Genomic DNA, 7,295 nt, shown 5'->3' with positions numbered 1-7,295 from the left:
GAGAGATAAATTCATTTTTTTTTAAGTAAGATGGCAGTTATATTGAAGATGTGATGTTGCTATGGACAACCAATCAGATTCTATCAATTATCTTCTAGAAGGTGGTAAATAAATAAGAAGTAGAGTCTGATTGGTTGCTATGAGCTACATCCCATCTTCAATAGATCTCTCATTTTAGTAAAAAACAAACCCAGAGAGCACTAGTGAGAAAGATAAACAACACAGACAGTATTCGGGTGCAGCACTTGGATCTCGCACAGTGGCGGAACTACCCAGGGTGCAGGGGGTGCAGCTGCTATAGGGCCCGGCGGCTGGGGGGGCCCAATGGACAGCAAGCACTCCCTGACCCCTGAACCGTGCTTAGTTTTTTTTTTTTTTAACGGAGCCGCTGCTGCAGCCGCCAGTGTATTGATCTGCTCGCCAGAGCCAACGCGCGCGCGGGGGGGGGGGGAGGGAGGGAGGGGGAGGAGAGGAGAGGTAGGAATCTTGTCAGTGATGTATGGTGGTGGCTGTGTCCAGAGAGGCACAGCCGCTCACCACGGCAGCCACCTCCCCCAGCCTCCCACCGGGTGCCGCTGTTACTCTCCCCGGCCCGCCGCCTACATCCACTGCGGTCCCCGGAAACCACCCCAGTTCGGCTACTCGTGCTCACCCTGGTCCCCACAAGTAACTTGTAGAGATTATCTGTCACTGAGATAGAAAACTGAATTTTGTAAACTTCTGGAGGAAGCTCATCCGAGGATACAGTATGTACTATTTATATTTAAGATACACCTGAAGGCAAACCAAAGCAGATTCAGATTGTAAAAAGTACTTACCCTTAAAAAAGACCAGAGACAAATCTAGAACACACCTCATTAATCCCATCCCTTAGAAAGAAATAAAATAAAAAATACCACACAAAATAGAAATTAAACTGGCACCGTAACAGCATGTATGATGAGCTTTGCGATGTGTCACATAATGTGTAATGGTATTGCGGTGTGTCACATTTTGTGTAATGGTATTGCGGTGTGTCACAGAACGTGTAATGGGCATTGCGGTGTGTCACTTAATGTGTAATGGGCATTGCGGTGTGTCACATAATGTGTAATGGGCATTGCAGTGTGTCACATAATGTGTAATGGGCATTGCAGTGTGTCACAGAACGTGTAATGGGCTTTGCGGTGTGTCACTTAATGTGTAATGGGCTTTGCGGTGTGTCACATAATGTGTAATGGGCTTTGCGGTGTGTCACATAATGTGTAATGGGCTTTGCGGTGTGTCACATAATGTGTAATGGGCATTGCGGTGTGTCACTTAATGTGTAATGGGCATTGCGGTGTGTCACATAATGTGTAATGGGCTTTGCGGAGTGTCACATAATGTGTAATGGGCATTGCGGTGTGTCACATAATGTGTAATGGGCATTGCGGTGTGTCACTTAATGTGTAATGGGCATTGCGGTGTGTCACATAATGTGTAATGGGCATTGCGGTGTGTCACATAATGTGTAATGGGCATTGCAGTGTGTCACTTAATGTGTAATGGGCATTGCAGTGTGTCACTTAATGTGTAATGGGCATTGCGGTGTGTCACATAATGTGTAATGGGCATTGCAGTGTGTCACATAATGTGTAATGGCATTGCGGTGTGTCACATAATGTGTAATGGGCTTTGCGGTGTGTCGCATAATGTGTAATGGGCATTGCGCTGTGTCACATAATGTGTAATGGGCATTGCGGTGTGTCACATAATGTGTAATGGGCTTTGCGGTGTGTCGCATAACGTGTAATGGGCATTGCGGTGTGTCACTTAATGTGTAATGGGCATTGCAGTGTGTCACATAATGTGTAATGGGCATTGCGGTGTGTCACTTAATGTGTAATGGGCATTGCGGTGTGTCACTTAATGTGTAATGGGCTTTGCGGTGTGTCACATAATGTGTAATGGGCATTGCAGTGTGTCGCATAACTTGTAATGGGCATTGCGGTGTGTCGCATAACTTGTAATGGGCTTTGCGGTGTGTCGCATAACTTGTAATGGGCATTGCGTTGTGTCGCATAACTTGTAATGGGCATTGCGGTGTGTCGCATAACTTGTAATGGGCATTGCGGTGTGTCGCATAACTTGTAATGGGCATTGCGGTGTGTCGCATAACTTGTAATGGGCTTTGCGGTGTGTCGCATAACTTGTAATGGGCATTGCGGTGTGTCGCATAACGTGTAATGGGCATTGCGGTGTGTCACATAGTGTGTAATGGGCATTGTGGTGTGTCGCATAACGTGTAATGGGCATTGCGGTGTGTCGCATAGTGTGTAATGGGCATTGCGTTGTGTCGCATAACGTGTAATGGGCATTGCGGTGTGTCGCATAGTGTGTAATGGGCATTGCGTTGTGTCGCATAACTTGTAATGGGCTTTGCGGTGTGTCGCATAACTTGTAATGGGCATTGCGGTGTGTCGCATAACGTGTAATGGGCATTGCGGTGTGTCGCATAGTGTGTAATGGGCATTGCGTTGTGTCGCATAACGTGTAATGGGCATTGCGGTGTGTCGCATAGTGTGTAATGGGCATTGCGTTGTGTCGCATAACGTGTAATGGGCATTGCGGTGTGTCGCATAGTGTGTAATGGGCATTGCGTTGTGTCGCATAACGTGTAATGGGCATTGCGGTGTGTCGCATAGTGTGTAATGGGCATTGCGTTGTGTCGCATAACGTGTAATGGGCATTGCGGTGTGTCGCATAGTGTGTAATGGGCATTGCGTTGTGTCGCATAACGTGTAATGGGCATTGCGGTGTGTCGCATAGTGTGTAATGGGCATTGCGTTGTGTCGCATAACGTGTAATGGGCATTGCGGTGTGTCGCATAGTGTGTAATGGGCATTGCGTTGTGTCGCATAACGTGTAATGGGCATTGCGGTGTGTCGCATAGTGTGTAATGGGCATTGCGTTGTGTCGCATAACGTGTAATGGGCATTGCGGTGTGTCGCATAGTGTGTAATGGGCATTGCGTTGTGTCGCATAACGTGTAATGGGCATTGCGGTGTGTCACATAGTGTGTAATGGGCATTGCGTTGTGTCGCATAACGTGTAATGGGCATTGCGGTGTGTCGCATAGTGTGTAATGGGCATTGCGTTGTGTCGCATAACGTGTAATGGGCATTGCGGTGTGTCGCATAGTGTGTAATGGGCATTGCGTTGTGTCGCATAACGTGTAATGGGCATTGCGGTGTGTCGCATAACGTGTGAGGGGCATTTGAAGGGATGTGACATACCTTTTATAATGCGTGCATTTGTTATTTTTTAAATATCTATTGGCAGGGCACATTTTTACTGTTCCCACAAATGGTGGCCACACACGATGCGCACTGGTAGAGAACTTAGTTAGGGGGGCCCCATTATAAATTTTGCTATGGGGCCCACAAAGTTCTAGTTACGCCTCTGATCTCGCAGACATTGGCAGGAGACGTCTCTTTCCTACTGGCCGATCCTGCTGCATTAGCATTTTTAGTTGTCGGGATTGGACACTGGCTTCCCCGCAGCTGTGTAACACCAAACATACTGTACTGCAATTAGGCCCAGAGAGAACAGATGAGAGCGATAAACAGCATCAATCCTGGGGAAAGCACACATAGGACAGAGAGCACAGGTGAGAGATATGACAGGTGAGAGAGAGAACACAGGTGAGAGAGATATTCTGAATTAATATTCAGCATCAATATTAGGGAAAGACCACATACGACAGAGCACAGGTGAGAGATAGGACTGGTGAGAGAGCCCACAGGTGTGAGACAGAGAGCACAGGTGCGATACAAAGGGCACAGGTGAGAGAGATATTCAGCATCAATACTGAGGAAAGAACACATAAGACAGAGCATAGGTGACAGAGAGAAAACATACAGTAGGTGACAGAGAGCACACAGAGAGCACATGTGTGAGACAGAGAGCAAAGGTGAGAGATAGCACAGGTGAGACCGAGAGCACAAGTGTGGGAGAGAGCACATGTACAAGACAGAGAGCACAGGTGCGAGACAGCGAGCGCAGGAGAGAAGGAGCACAGGTGTGAGAGAGAGTGCACAGTTGAGTGACCAAGAGCACAGGTGTGAGAGAGCGCACAGGAGAGAGAACGAGAGCACAGGTGAGACCGAGAGAACAGGTGTGAGAGAGCGTACAGGTAAGAGAGAGAGCACAGGTGAGAGAACAGATGATAGAGATAAACACCATCTATACTGGAGAAAGAACACATAGGACATAGAGCACAGGTGAGAGATAGGACAGGTGTGAGACAGAGCACAGGTGAGAGAGAGAGAGCACAGATGAGAGAAAGCAAAGGTATGTGAGAGAGAACACAGGTGAGAAAGCACAGTAGCGAGACAGAGAGCACAGGTGAGAGAGAGAGCACAGATGAGAGAAAGCAAAGGTATGTGAGAGAGAACATAGGTGAGAAAGCACAGTAGGGAGACAAAGAGCACAGGTGAGAGAGAGAGCACAGGTGAGAATAAACATAGGTGACAGAGCACAGATGAGAGAGCACAGGTCCGGGACAGAGCGCAGGTGAGAGAGCACAGGTGCGGGACAGAGTGCAGGTGAGAGATAGCAAGGGTGAGCGAGTGAGCGCTGAGGTGAGAGACTGGGAGCACATGTGAGGCTGAGAGCACAAGTGAGAGAACAGATAAGAGATAAACAGCATCAATACTGCAGAAAGAACACATAAGACAGAGCACAACTGAGAGAGAGCACAGGTGAGAGAGAGATGAGTTTGAAAAAACTCAGGAGCCCGAGGTGTGCTCCCTACCACCAGTGCTGTGCCTAAACACATCCAAAGGGGGCCGTGCGATCAAAGTGGGCTTTCTCCCGAAGGAAAAGGGCCCTGTTTTTCCCCTAACCCCTCTCAGCCATAAGGCCGAAGAGGGAAAAATAGGGAACGGTGGGTCCTCTTCGCCGAAGCTTAGAGAGACCCTCATTCCTCAACCCCCGGAAGGGTTAGGACGGTGGGTCCTCCGCACCCGAAGGTTTGGAGAGACCCTCAGTAGACTTCCCTCCGCCTTGCGGCTCAGGGTCTCCCCAAAAGGCGAGAGCTTTGGCACATTGGGGAAATAGAAGGCCCGTAAGGGTCGACCACACTACCCAAAAAAACTTGACAAACTACAAAAACAAAGAACGTGAAAAGTGACAAACGTGAGAGGGAAAATAAATAAATAAAGAGACCCCAGCCAGAAGGCCGGGGAGGGGGTGTGAAAAATTGTCCTACCCCATCCAAAAGGACGAGGTAAGGACATGATGCCTAACCTAGAGGGGGAAGTGCACAGTGCAAGTGCTTAACTGTGCAAGGTGATTTTGGGGATCACCCGTGCAGGTTCAGCACCCCCGAGTTTCCCCGGGGGCACAGTGCAGCCTCAGACTCCAGGCAGCCGGCCAGTCAGCATCCGACCAAGTGTTTCTCCGCTCCACCAGCAGGCCCTTTCCGACCCCTGGCATGGGAATGGATACTCCACCGGGCTCTTTCGGTGAGTCTCCCCCGCAGAGGCCCAAATAGACCAACTGAGGAAGAAGAAACCACCTACTCAGTCCCGACGTTTCACCTCTCCCAGGGATTGGGTACTGGGCTTTTCGCTGTCTCTCTGGCTGGGGTCCTCTGTAACCCCCGGACCAGCAAGCAATCTACTCGGTCCCAGCTTTTCCCTTCTTCCTGGGAGTGGATACTAGACCGGGCTTTTCGAGTGACTCTCCCACAGAGGCAAAGACCCCTGAACAAGAGCCCTATCTCAAAGCCCGATGCTTCTCCCCTCCCTACCAGTGGAAAGAATGGTATTCCCTCCCCCAGCAGGGCATCGATACTCAGCCATTCCTAGCACCCACCCAGAACATGAGGTGGTTGCTAATCCTCAGCTCAGAAGCAAGGTGATACAGTCCGGCTTTTCTTCATTCTCTGTCAGGGGGCGGTCCAGACCCAACTGATAAGAACAGATACTACACGTGATCTTAGCCAAAAGGCCGAGAAGCGACAGAATCTGATTGGTTGCTATGGGCAACATAACATTTATTTTTTACAAGCTTTAGTAAATTTACCCCTAGATATCTGCTGAGGTTTTCTTTAAAATTCATACTACCGATATCCAATGCACCAATCATCTGAAAACTGTTTTTCCCCCCAGAAGATTGGCACAAAATGAGATACTTGGGCCCTTAAGTGATGCAATTAGAAGGGACCTCATGCCAGCAGAGGCAGCCATTTTGTGCCTGATGGCGGCAGTGGTGTCACTAGTTCCTGTCTTTCCTACAGGGGGTCTGCCTGTGCGTAGGCGATGAGTAGGAGGGATTACCATCCACGTCACATACAGTATACAGTATTTCACAGGTGCAGATATACGTTAATTATTAACCCTACTGTTAAGCCAGCTGCAAGCTTGTAGAAGACATAACAGCCAACGATTCCCCAGAGATGATTCAGACAATCACCTAGAACCGAGTGTTTCCTCCAGCACCTGTTATCCGCTCAGCGTCTTCTCTCAGGGAAGCCCCGGTATAATAAATGATGAAAGCCCAGCTCAGTTACTATCTAATCTCTCTTATCCCAAATGCTCGCTCTCTCTCTTCCCGCAGCTCTCTTCCCAGTCTTATCTCTTTCCTCGTTCATATTCTCTCTCTCTCCCACTCCCTCCCTCTCTCTCTCTCTCTCCCCACTTCCTCTTTATATCGTTTTCCTTGTCTGCTAACACATCTCTCTGCCTGTCCCTTACCCTCCTCTTCCCACTATGTTCTCCTCCATGCCCCGCCGCCTCTGGCATCAATGCCCCCCTCCTTCCCTGCCTCACTGTCTCTTCCCCTCAGAATCAAACCCGTTTTATTGGCAGACTGTACATTTCAGGGATGCCAAACAATATCTGCAGTGGAACAGGGAGCTTTACTGGTTCTCGACAGACAGCGCGGAGCTTCCTGAGACATGACGGCCTCTGTAGCAGTAACATTTACCTCAGAGACGCAGGATTTTCCACTTCGTCACAGATATAAAGGGACACGCTCTCTACGAGTGGGGGGTTTCTAAAAATGTTCTTCTGAATAAAACAGATGGAACGACTGCACAGTGTTACGATGTATTCTATTAGAAAGCTGTTAAGTATGTAGAAATGTTTTACGTGTTTTCGAATATGCCATATAATTTTTTGTAGCACTTTTGTTAAAAAAAAAAATTCCCATTTGTTCCCATCAATGGGGCAAAGGCCCTTATTCAGGTTCACTCGTAATGGCAAATTCCTTCTCAAATGGACAAAGCCATTCTGCACTGCAGGTGGGGCAGATGTAACTTGTGCAGA

The 7,295-nt window shown here is 48.6% G+C and overlaps 1 pseudogene; it reads right to left on the bottom strand.

The window, feature by feature from the left end:
• Positions 1-5,848: 5,848 nt before the first annotated feature.
• Positions 5,849-5,988, bottom strand: LOC146039992 (U2 spliceosomal RNA; annotated as a pseudogene).
• Between the last annotated feature and the right edge of the window lie 1,307 nt (positions 5,989-7,295).

This window comes from Crinia signifera, chromosome 9, assembly GCF_055691185.1.
Source record: "Crinia signifera chromosome 9, ASM5569118v1, whole genome shotgun sequence".
Taxonomy (NCBI): domain Eukaryota; kingdom Metazoa; phylum Chordata; class Amphibia; order Anura; family Myobatrachidae; genus Crinia; species Crinia signifera.
This window is presented reverse-complemented; position numbering and strand designations above follow the sequence as displayed.